The 13,112-nt window shown below is 45.1% G+C and overlaps 1 long non-coding RNA gene across 4 annotated transcripts in view; it reads left to right on the top strand.

Annotated features, from left to right (window-relative positions):
* Window positions 1-13,112, top strand: part of LOC120676877 — an 89,647-nt gene that overhangs the window by 43,809 nt on the left and 32,726 nt on the right. The gene's annotated exons all lie outside the window — the stretch shown is intronic.

Raw genomic sequence — 13,112 nt, 5'->3', positions numbered from 1 at the left:
AACTCAAAGTTCACGTCCCCAACATCAACGTTGGGTCCAGTTGCCACATTGGTAGCTGAGGGGACGGAGAAGTCGCGGAGAGTCTTCTCAGCCATGAGTTCAGTGATTGTTGATGGTGCTTGGGAAGCTGGTTCGCTTGTCGACTACGAGATCAGAGGAGGGACGACGTGAGGTCGGACCCTTCTCACGAGCTTCTCGAGATTTTCAACAAAATTTGTCGGTGTTGGAGGCCAAAATTGGCAAACATCGAGGCCGACCGGTCTGACCGGTTGGACCGACCGGTCAGACCGGTCTGGGCCTGTGCAGTCCGAGTAGAGTTAGGGTTTGTATTATGGAATCTGTTTTTAACTCAATTTGGAAGGGGTATGTCTTCCCCGACATATAAATATAAAGGCCACGGCCGATTGAGGTCCTTCTACCCAATCGAATCAATCAATCTACGATTTTCCTATTTTTCTCCAAACCCTAGCTTTTCCAACCTCATACTATTCTTTGCTCGTCTCGACGGCGTTCAAGGGTGTCTTGAGTGGTCTGCTGACCTCAAGACAACCCTAGATCTTCGAGCTCCGACGGGGTCCCTCCCGAGCTTGAGGTTCTAGGTTTCGCGGTGCTGTCTGCATCTAACCGGTCTGACCGGTTGGCGCGACCGGTCTTACCGGTCACCGGAGTTCATCGCTGGTGATTTGATCGTTGCGATCCGCGCATTCTAGCGCTTGTGTGTTGACGAATCTTGCATCAACATACTTTTTGGCGACTCCACTGGGGAAAGATCTGAGTTCATCGAGCGCAATGGCCGGTGATAAGGTTGACTCCAAGGTAGATGCGACTCCCATCGACATCTAGTATGAAGACATACCTGAGGAGACGCACAAGCAATTCGAGGTGGCGTTCCAAAAGGAACAAGAGGACGCCAAGAATTGATTGCTTGCATGCTTCGGGAAGACTCGGCAAGGCGTATTCAAGAAGGAGGAATTCAAGATGCCTACATTCACACCACCGCCGCCAAACCCATCTACTACGGCTATAGCTGCTGCTTCGTCTACTTCCACTCCAAGCGAGGTAAGTTTTACCTTCGATTCCATCAAGCAGTTTGCCAATGCCTTTTTGAGTCGATTCGAGCAGTCACAAAAGTTTACACAAGATATGCTTATCGACTTAACTATGCAAAACAAGGGGAAGAAACCTGTCAACGAATATTCTAATTTTACCCCTAACCCTAGTCTTTCGGCCTCACCATCAGATTATCAGTATGGTATGCCGCCGAATTACTTCGCGGGACAGACACCCCCACCGGGCACAGTTCGGCCGTCCAGGGTCAAACCGGTCAGATCGGTCGCACCGACCGGTCAGACCGTTCAATCAAACTGGTCAGACCGGTGCCATGGTGCTCGGTTCTGCGTCACAGCCACAAGTCACGCCTCCTCCCGCTTCGACTGATTATAGCCTAGAGCGAGAATTGGCGGATTTTGTGCCGCCGTATATGATGAAGTCATGCGCTAAACCGCCTTTCCCTCCACCTTTGCCCAAGGATGTTTGGGATGATTGGCTTAGGGCCAATCCGCAGTACGCCGCCGCACAAACGATGTCCACTACTGATCCTGCGACACATCGTTTCGGCCAAATGTCCACGGGTAACTATGAGGCCGATCTTACTAGGATGAAAGAGGATCTGGCCAATATGTTTAAGGAAAAACTGGGCTTTGATGGGTAGGAGTCGGCTATATCGTAGGCTGTATGTCGATGCTTTTGATTTGATTCCTTACCCCGCTGGTTGGCGTGATCCCAATTTTGTTAAGTTTAGCAGTGATGATAACCGATCCACTTGGGAGCACATTAGCCAATATATTGCTCAACTTGGAGAAGTCGGTTCTAGCAAGTCATTGCGCGTTCGCATGTTTTCTTTATCTATGACTGGAACCGCTTTTTCTTGGTTTTCTTCGTTAACTCCTAACTCGATTCGTTCTTGGAACGAATTAGAGCAAAAGTTTCATGATCACTTTTATAATGGGGATTACAAAAATTAAGTTGACAAATTTGACATCGGTTAGACAGGGTAGAGACGAGTCTATCCAAGAGTACTTTAAGAAATTTAAAGATATTAAGAATCGATGCTTTAATTTGTCACTGTCCGAAAAGGATTTGGTTGATTTGGCTCTTGCGGGTTTACATTCTAATTATAGAGAGAAGCTTGATTGTTCGAATTTTTATTCTATTAACCAGCTTCAAGCTAAAGCTTTGAATCAAGAAACCAAATTTAAGAAAGAAAAGGATACCTACAAGTCCCATCGTTCAAACACTCATATTGTTGAATATGATTCCGATTCATCGGACGATGAGGATAAAGAGGTATACGCTGCTGAGTTTATTTGGCCCGCCTCGGCCAAACCATCTACTTGTACATCTCTTAAGCCGACTCAAATGAATCGTCAAGAAGAGATGAAGTTTACTTTCGATGTGTCCAAGTGCGATCGCATTTTTGATGAGTTATTATGACTTGGGCATTTGAAAATTACTCATGTTATACCGCCGCTTGAGGAGCTAAAGCGGCGCGCTTATTGTAAATTTCATAATTCTTCATCTTATGCAACTAATGATTGTAATGTGTTTCGTCGACAGGTATAATCGGCCATAAATGAAGGACAATTGACCTTTCCCGAGATGAAGATAGACAAAGCTCTGTTCCCATAGCATACCATTGATCTCATCAATGCAAAGGTGCTAATTCGGCCGGATCAAGCCGTAGGAGCAAAAGGCAAGAACGTGATCATTGGTGATGATAGGCCATTGACTGTTGATAACAAGATTCTGGCCAGAGAGGTGATTCAGGAGAAGACTCCTGATGGGAAGAAGAATATGAGGATCATACTCAAACCTCGCACGCTCGGGGGGAAGAGGGTTCTTCTTCAGGCGATCAGCCTGCTGCTCAGCCGAGACCAGTCAGACCGGTTTCTCCGACCGGTCAGACCGGTCAGACCGCCCTGATGGTCAGTTCCGGACATTCAATCCGAAGCGTCCGGAAGTGGGTACATGGAAGATAACCAACCAAAGGTGCAGGGCAAGATTGCAAATCAGAAGCCTACCTTTGGCCAACTGTTGAACAAGTACTCAAAGGCCGCTCGAAATGATCGGCCCCTAAAAAAGAGATCGAGGTCACCTCCGCGTCAAGGCGCACCATCATCTCCTAGGAGAGAATCAAGCAAGCGCAGGGGTGATGTGGTTACCTTGTTCCCTCCTCAGCAAACACAGCCGATGTACGCTACAATGCCATGGGCTCCACCGGCGTCGGATTCTCAGTTTTCCGCATGCGAGAACAGAGGATTTTGGATGCAATGCTATCCTATGCTGTATCCACCACACTTCTAGGGAGAGGGAAGCTCTAGAGGACCTGTATTTGACAGTTTGAGGCAGCCAGTTCAGGACCGATTGGGTCAGCACCAATCTAGTCAGGGGCAGAACCCCGGACTGGTCAGACCGGTCTACCCCGACCGGTCAGACCTGTCTCAGCAGAGGCCGGCCCAAGTTCGTCCAGTGCGCCAAGAGTATCGCGTCAAGGAGAAGAAGGACGAACCAGTGCCAATGCAAGTTGATTCTGAGAAGGTTCCAGCTACAAAGGTTGTGAAAGTTGAAGACGGGAAAGGAAAAGCTCAAGATGCGCAAGAGGGACCGGTGATCATTGAGAAACTGGTCAATATTTCTTAGAAGCTTGTATTGGCCAATGGCCATGAGGCCAGTAGCAGCAACCTCAAGGACCAAGACAAGGAGAAGTACTTCCAACCTAGGTGGTGCCCACCAGGGTTGACTCACACTCAGAAGAGGAGGTTGCAGCATCTTCACTGCCAAGAACAGAAGGAAAAGGAGGCGAAGAAGTTGAGGGATGAGATATTTGATGAGTGCAGACCGAGATTCCCTCAAGGCAAGATGTGGCGGGTCAAGGCAGTTGATCAGCCCGCTGGACCGGTCGGACCACTCCAACCGACCGGTCAAAACGGTGTCCCAGACTGGTCTGACCGATCAGAGCAACCGGTCAGACCGGTCGACCCTGAGCCTGAGCAGAAGGCCGAAGAGGTTGCCTCCACTTCGGCTACTGGCGCATCAGAGGTTCAGAGGACGAGGAGTTGGTGGATTATGAGGCTTCTCCGAAACTTACAAACATGGAGATCAATGTTGTGCGCTTTTGTGATGACTATTGGGCGATTCCAGAGGAGGAGACGGCACATCTGGACTTTGGGCCCTGCGAAGCTATATTTCAGAAGCCCAAAGATTCGAATAACCACTTGAAGGCTCTCTACATGAGGGGGCACATCAACGGGAAGCCAGTTTCTCATATGCTTGTGGATAGTGGGGCAATTGTCAACTTGATGCCCTATTCACTATACAAGAAGCTCGGTGGGACGGATGAAGAACTCATCAAGACGAACATGACGGTCAGCGGTGTTGGAGGAGGTGATCCCATTGGTGCCAAGGGGGTTGCTTCGATGGAGTTGACCATTTGGAGCAAGACGGTTGCTACGGCGTTCTTCATCTCCGAGGTGCAAGGTAACTTCAACCTCATACTTGGACGTGATTGGATTCATGCCAATCAATGTGTACCATCTTCCTTGCACCAGTTTCTTATTCAGTGGATCGGTGATGAAGTTGAGGTTGTGCATGGTGATGCTTCTTCCTTTATTGGTACCGTCGATCCTGAATCCGTTGGTGCACATGATAACATCAAGTGTTTATTGGGCCTAGACTTGACCGATTATGACATGATCAGTTGCACCAAGGAGAGTTTTGTCTCTGCAGTCCTAAAGCCGATGGAGAATCGGCTACACTTACTTCTATGACGCAGCAGGACAATGACACAGAGCCAACCGGCCAGACCGCTACCTCTGACCGGTCAGACCATCCAGGATCGACCGGTCAGACCGGTGCGTCAGACCGATCCATTGCAGAGTGGCTGTAGCAGCGCATTAAGCACTATCGGGACAGGGCGAACGATATGTGCGAGGCTATTGAAGACCTGGGTGACTTAGATAAGTTAGGCCAGGGTTTTACGTCAGCTGATCCTTTGGAAAAGGTAGACATTGGAGATGGTTCTATTCCTAGGCCGACTTTTGTAAATGCAAACTTATCGGATGATTGTAAAGCCGATTCAATAAAGTTATTAAAAGAATATGTCGAATGTTTTGCATGGGAGTATTCAGAAATGCCTGGTTTGAGTCGTGATTTGGTTGAGCATCGGCTGCTGATTGAGGCCGGTTTTTGACCTTATAAACAACCCTCTAGGCATTTTAATCCTATTATGTATGACTGAATAAAAGAAGAGATTAATCATTTATTAGATGCTGGATTTATTCGGTCTTGTCGTTATGCGGAGTGGATCTCTAATATTGTGCCCGTTGAAAAGAAAGATTCGGGCAAGATTAGAGTGTGCATTGATTTTAGAGATCTTAATAAATTTACTCCTAAAGATGAATATCCTATGCCCATAGCCGATATGTTGATCAATGAAGCTTCTGGACATCGTGTTATCAGTTTTCTTGATGGTAATACGGGTTATAATCAAATATTCATGGCCAAAGAAGATACGTCTAAAACAGCCTTTAGATGTCCTGGTTTCATTGGTTTATTTGAGTGGATTGTTATGACTTTTGGATTGAAGAATGCTGGTGCTACTTATCAAAGAGCTATGAATTTGATCTTCCATGACTTAATTGGTATTATATTGGAAGTTTATAGTGATGATATTGTGATCAAATCGGCCGGCTTGAGTCATCATTTGGCTGATTTGAGGCTTGCTCTTGAGATAATGCATCAGTATGGGTTGAAGATGAATCCGCTCAAGTGTGCTTTTGTTGTATCGACTGGGAAGTTCTTGGGCTTCATTATTCATGAGAAGGGCATAGAGATTGATCCAAAGAGAATTGAAGCCATGAAGAAAGTAGAGGCTCCTGCGTGCAAGAAAGACTTGCAAAAGTTTCTGGGCAAGGTGAATTATTTGAGAAGGTTTATATCTAATTTGTCTGGAAAGATAGATGCTTTTACTCCTATTCTTCGGTTGAAGAACGTGGCTGAATTTACTTGGGGGCAGAATAGCAAGATGCTTTTGAGAAGATCAAGAAGTATTTGTCTTCACCGCCAGTTCTCGAGGCACCTAAGAGAGGTATTCCATTTGGTCTTTATGTGGCTGCAGAAGACAAAGTTATTGGTGCTGTTTTGACTCAAGGAACCGAAGGAAAGGAGTATGTTATCACGTATGTTGGCAGACGACTTGTTGATGCGGAAATAAGGTATACGTTTACTGAAAAGTTATGCTTATCATTATATTATGCTTGTACCAAGTTGAGGCATTATCTTTTATCAAGTACTTGCATAATTACTTGTCAAGCCGATGTTATTAAGCATATGCTTCAAAAGCCGATTTTGAGTAGTAGAATCGGAAAGTGGGCTTATGCGCTTGTTGAATATGATTTGGCCTATGAGTCTTTAAGAGCTATTAAAGGCCAAATTGTAGCGGATTTCATTATTGAACATCGGATTAATGATGAGTATGATTTGGAAGTCGGCTATATTACTTGCACACCTTGGAAGTTTTTCTTTTATAGATCAGGTTGTGATGATGGACAACGGATTGGTGTCATTCTAATTTCTCCGAATGGTACTATTTTTGAGTTCTCAAATCGATTGGAAGAAGAGCGCACAAATAACCAAGTTGAGTATGAAGCACTTCTATTTGGCTTAGAATTTTTGGAATCAATGGGCGTTAAGCATGTGGAAGCTTATGGTGATTCACTTCTAGTGGTGCAGCAAGTATCTAAGGTATGCCAATGTTACAACGGTTCTTTAAATGCATATCTTGATAGATGCCTTGATATTATCTCTTGCTTTGATGAATTTGTAATCTGACATATTCCAAGAGATAGTAATCAGAAGGCGAATGCTCTGGCTCAGCAAGCATCTAGCTACAATGTTACTAAGAAATATTTTAACATGAGAAAGCCGATGCGAGCAACAGCCGAGTTACTGGTTCTGGACGAACCGGTCAGACCGGATGCTCTGACCGGTCTGATCGGTCCAGGGACTGGTCTGACCGGTCAGACTGCTGAAAAAAGCGTGTCGGTCGCCACTTCTAATTCCAAACAGAAGGCCGAGGTTGCTGATTGGAGGATGCCTATTGTGACATATTTAAAGGACCCTGGTCATGGTGCATAGAGGAATATTCGGTGTTTGGCATTAGAATACATTTTGATCGACGATGAGCTTTATTGTCGGACAACCGAAGATGTTCTTCTCAAATGCTTAGATTCTGATCAGGCTCGTGATGCTATGGGGGAAGTTCATGAAGGCATCTGTGGTACACATCAATCGGTTCCTAAAATGAAGTGGTTACTTAGGAGAGCTGGTTTTTATTGGCCAAACATGATGGCGGATTGTTTCAAATATTATAAAGGGTGTGAAGAATGTCAGCGATTTGGTAATGTTTAGTTAGTGCCTGCTGCATTATTACATCCTATTATCAAGCCATGGCCGTTCAGAGGTTGGGGGTTGGATTTCATTGGTCAGATTAATCCCACTTCTTCAAAGGGACATCGCTTCGTGTTGGTTGCTACGGATTACTTTACTAAGTGGACCGAAGCAGTTCCTTTGAAGAATATGACACATCGAGAGGTAATTGAGTTTATTACAGAATATATTATCCATAGATTCGGTATTCCTCAAACTTTGACAACGGATCAAGGTTCATCTTTTATTTCAAATGAGGTATGTGATTTTGTGAATTGTATAAGATTAAGATACTCAATTCAACTCTATATTATGCTCAGGCCAATGGTCAAGCTGAGTCTAGTAATAAAATCTTGATAAAGCTTATCAAGAAGAAGATAGAGGAGAATCCCAGAAGGTGGCATGAGGTTCTATCTGAGGCATTGTGGGCTCATCATATATCTAGACATGGTGCTACTAAAGTTACTCCTTTTGAGCTTGTTTATGGTCAAGAGGTTGTTTTGCCCGTTGAGGTGAATCTGGATGCTTATAGATTGGCTAAACAAAATGACCTTTCTGCTGTTGATTACTATGACTTGACGATGGACAATATTGATGAAGTAAGCGACAAGCGGATACAAGCTTTGAAGGAAATTGAGAAGGACAAGCTTCGGGTGGCTAGAGCTTACAACAAAAAGGTAAAAGCAAAATCTTTTCAGGTTGGTGAGCTGGTTTGGAAGATAATATTTCCTCTTGGGACAAATATCAACAAGTTCGGCAAGTGGTCGCCGAGTTGGGAAGGACCGTACATGCTTGTCAAGGTTATCTTCGGGAATTCTTATATGGTGGAGACGATGCAAGGAGAGCGTCTTCCACGGGCACTTAATGGAAGATACTTGAAGAAATATTACCCCAGCGTATGGCAAGACGCTTGAAGACGAAGATGGCCGGTATAGAATATCGTCCTTAGCATTATTTTTAGCCTTGTACTTTCTTTGCAAATCTATGTAACTAGGCTAGTTTCTGGTCCTTGCTTTTTGGCTTGCAAAGCTCACCAAAAAGCAGGGGGGCATATGTTGGATGCCAAAATTGGCAAACACTGAGGCCGACCGGTCAGACCGGTCTGGGCCTGTGCAGTCCGAGTAGAGTTAGGGTTTGTATTATGGAATCCATTTGTAACTCAATTTGGAAGGGGTACGTCTTCCCCGGCCTATAAATATAAATGCCACGGCCGATTGAGGTCCTTCTAGCCAATTGAATCAATCAATCTACTATTTTCCTATTTTTCTCCAAACCCTAGCTTTTCCAACCTCGTGCTATTCTTTGCTTGTCTCGAAGGCGTTCAAGGGCGTCTTGAGTGGCCTGCCGACCTCAAGAAAACCCTAGATCTTTGAGCTCCGATGGGGTCCCTCTCGAGCTTGAGGTTCTAGGTTTCGCGGTGCTGTCTGCGTCGAACCGGTCTGACCGGTTGGTGCGACCGGTCTGACCGGTCACCGGAGTTCATCGCTGGTGATTTGATCGTTGTGATCCGCACGTTCTAGCGCTTGTGTGTTGACCAATCTTGTGTCAACAGTCGGCAAGGAGAAACCAGACATACACTACCCTGTTTTCATCCAATCAGGAGAAAACAAAAAGATAAACACATTAGCCTGTATAAGCAGTAGCTACCTCTTACTTATATTGCCATGTTTATGTACTTTGTAAGTATACTTTACACCTAGTGCCATCCCCGGCAACGGCGCTAGAAAAGCTTGTTGACATTTCCTAGCGCCGCCACTAGGAGTGGTTAGTTCCTAGCAACGCCGCTAGAAAAACTGGTGTTGGTATGTCTTAACGTTTACAGAAAGATCCGCAAGCACACAGATATACCATTGTAGCATTTCACCCGAAAGTATCCAGAGTATCGTTATTTATATTTTACCAAGGGATGGCTAGGTTGTGTAAAGTTTATTTACAAGTTCCATAACCATGACACGTATAAAGTAAGATGAAGACCACTGACTATATAGGGGTAAGTGATAAATGAATGACAATCAGGGATAATGTGACACAGACAGAATAGCCAACTCTCATGAATAAAGAATAAACAAGCACACCTAAGGTTAGTGGGAGCATAGGCAAAAATTCCTAGCAGATAAGTTACGTTAGCCACATTGCTTAGAGCTTCAGGTGCCGGGAAATTAGGGACATCGGGGAGAATGACCCGCACTGGAGAACATCCAGTCCCGTTTCATCTTTGCATGAACTCCTACACCGTACCCGAACATCGGGGAGTACGCTAACCGAGATGCAGCTTCCTGGTGGGCCGATAGGGCTGTCACCACCTGCGGTCTACCCCAGTCACACCGTGGAGCACCGTCATATCCAAAGGATCCCACATACTCGGGCACCATGCCCGCATATGAAGTGACTACCCTAGCACCCCCGGGTCCCCCACCCTTCGGATGGACAGGCAAGATGCTAAGGCAAGTCCGAAAGCACAACGAACCGATATACTTACCCAGATCATCTGGTCTAAGCAAGCAACTACTATAACTTGAGTAAGCATTGATCAAGGCTAGGCAATCTACGAACATAGCAAGATAACCAAGAATGAACTCTGAATGAATAGCATAAAGAAACTCGGAATACAAAGCCATACCAGAGGCCGTGGATTGCTCGCTGGCCCCGAGGACGACTGGATTCGCTAAGGCGATGAAGTACTAGCCTAGCTCCACTACCCTAAGGAGTACAAGTCACAAGAGAGTGTAAAGAGAGAGGCCTTCAAGTGGTGTGTGTGATGAGAGTGGTGGGAGGCCCCTTATATAGCTTTTTAGGTTGGTTCCCGCCATCTCTAAACATGGAAACATCATCAACCACCTTCAAGAGGATAGGATCAAGCTTCCCGCAAAATCTAAGCCTGAATGGCTGACATGTGGGGTCAGCTGACCCCCTCTTGCCGCCATTGGCCACCGTCCTTCTCTGGTACACTGCCTGGTGGGTCCTGATGTCAGATGGTCGGTGCCAGGGCTTGGTTGGTCGGTTTGGTCTGGTTTGTGAGCCTTCTTTGCTCATGTTACGCAGGACACGATCGTCTGTGAATTCTGTCTGCGTATTCATCGTGTTTTTGTCTTATTCCAGAGTTGTGCTCCTGAAATCAAGAATCTTCGAAAACAACTATGGAGCTAGGTTAGCGATACAAATATGTGAGTAAGAGATATAGTTTTCCTTCTTTTATGAGTATAGTTGACGGTCATATTTCGTACTTAACGACCGTCAACAGGGATGTAACACCCCAGAAGAAAACAGAATAATCCTTTGGAGAATTACCACACGACAACACAAATATAAAATAGAGTACGCGAAAGCAACTTAAATCGTTCAGATAGATTAACAAAAACTGATACATTTCAATTGAACCACGCAATAGAAACTGAAACAACAACAAAGTCTCCACATCCAAATATTTTATTATTCAAAATTTGTTCAACATATATAGTTAAGAGTGTGCACACGTGCTGCGTTCTTGCAGATGTCGGCGGTCTTGCAGATGTCGGCGGGTTGGAAGATGGTTTTTGGTTTAGGCGATTTCGACGTGACAAGGTGGCTGGAGAAGCCACCCGATCCATCAACCGTACAGGCCTGGGAACCGAAAACAAGAGTTGTGCCCTCGGGCACGTTGTTGGCGTCGCTTGATCCGGCCATCGAATTCGCCGATGAACTCACCGAATCCCCTACCTAGCGCACCAGCTATCGGTGTTTACCACCAAGCCTGCTCAGGGATATCCTTAGCAGTAAGGTTCGTAGGTAGGGATCGACTGTCTGGAACACGATGGTGCAAGGAACACAAAGATGACAGGTTCGGGCCGCGAGTTGAGTAATACCCTACGTCCTGTGTGGTGGTTTGTATTGCCTTAGGTGTTGATGCGGGGAAGCCGGGCTCTATCCCGAGGTGGCGGCCGCGGAGCTCGACGGAGTAGCGTGGCGAGGGGAGGAGAGGTCCAGCGCGGTTGGGAGTGGGACCAGAGGGTCGCGGGAGTGCCGCGTGGGGTGGTGGAGCAGCAGGAGGTGGCCTGCGGCCCTCCACGGCGGCGGGTGGCCCCGCTCTACGCGGCGGCAGAGGAAGCAGGGAGGGAGGGAGGTGGAAGACGACTGTTGGACTTCTTTGTAATTTCTAAAAAAACCAGGGGTCCCACTGTAAAACAAAAATATCTCCTAAACAAGGGCTCAAACGAAAAAGTGCCCAACATGAAAGTTGTTCAACTTTTCAAGATCTACAACTTTGGTGTTTTACAAAAATTTATTTGACCAAAGGTTAAAGAGTTATTATGAAAACATAGGAAGGATTTTGAATTTAAAGGACTTTTGTCTTTTCCAAGGCAAATTCACCTCAAATTTAGACTGAAATGTACAATTTTCTGCCATGTAATGATTACACTGAATTTTGCAAATAAATCCTCCACAAAAGCAACATTTACCCCTCTTATTCAAATTAAATTATAGAAAGGACCTTGCATCAATTCATATTTACACAAATAACCTTATATTTTTTTAATTAGACCCTTTTGCAAGCAATTTAAGCACATGATGCACAAAATAAATACATTTCTACTGTGCAGACACCTAGGGTGTCACAGCCTTCCCCCCTAAAAGGAATCTCGCCCTGAGATTACAGTTAGAAATAAGGACGGAAAGATTTGGGTATCTGGATTGGTTCTAAGAAAGTCGGGAAAATTTCTTTGGAGAGAAGTTTCAGTCTCCCAAGTGGCTTCTTCCTCAGTATGGTGATTCCACTGGATTTTGTACATTTTAACTTTCTCCCTTCTGGTACTTCTTTCTTTGGTGTCAAGAACTCTGATTGGATATTCAGCATAAGATAGATCAGGTTCAATTTCGATATCTTGTGGTTTAATAATCTCAGTGGGCACTTTGATGCACTTCTTGAGTTGAGAGATATGGAAAACATCATGAATGGCGGCCAACTAAGAAGGAAGATGGATTTGGTAAGCAACTGAACCACAAGTTTCAATGATTTCAAATGGTCCAATGTATCGGGGTGCTAATTTCCCTTTTATGCCGAAGCGTTGAACACCTCTAGTAGGAGATACTCGCAGATATACGAAATTACCTACCTTTAACTGTAAAGGCTCTCTTCTTTTGTCTGCATAACTTTTCTGTCTTGATTGGGCTACTTTAAGATTATTCTGGATAACTTTGACTTTCTCTTCTGCCTCAATGATTAGATCTGGCCCAAAGACTTTGTGTTCTCTGGCTTGTGACCAACTCAAAGGTGTTCGATACCTTCGACTGTATAACTCTTCAAATGGTGCCATTTGTAAGCTGGATTGATAACTGTTATTATATGAGAACTCTGCCAATGCTAGGCACTTATCCCAGTTCTTGCCATATTGAATAGCACATGCCCTTAACATATCTTCAAGGATTTGATTGATTCGTTCGGTTTGCCCATCTATTTGTGGATGATATGCTGAACTACGAATCAATTTGGTTCCAAGGGATTCTTGCAATTGCTCCTAGAAATGTGCAATGAACTGCGCCCCACGATCAGAAATAATCGTCTTTGGAACTCCATGCAGACGGACAATCTGGTCGAGATAGATCTCTGCATACTTCTTGGCAGAATAAGTTGTATTTACATGAATAAAATG

The sequence above is a fragment of the Panicum virgatum genome, chromosome 5N (assembly GCF_016808335.1).
Source record: "Panicum virgatum strain AP13 chromosome 5N, P.virgatum_v5, whole genome shotgun sequence".
In the NCBI taxonomy this organism is placed as follows: domain Eukaryota; kingdom Viridiplantae; phylum Streptophyta; class Magnoliopsida; order Poales; family Poaceae; genus Panicum; species Panicum virgatum.
The sequence above is the reverse complement of the archived record's forward strand: the minus strand, read 5'-3'. Positions and strand labels throughout refer to the sequence as shown.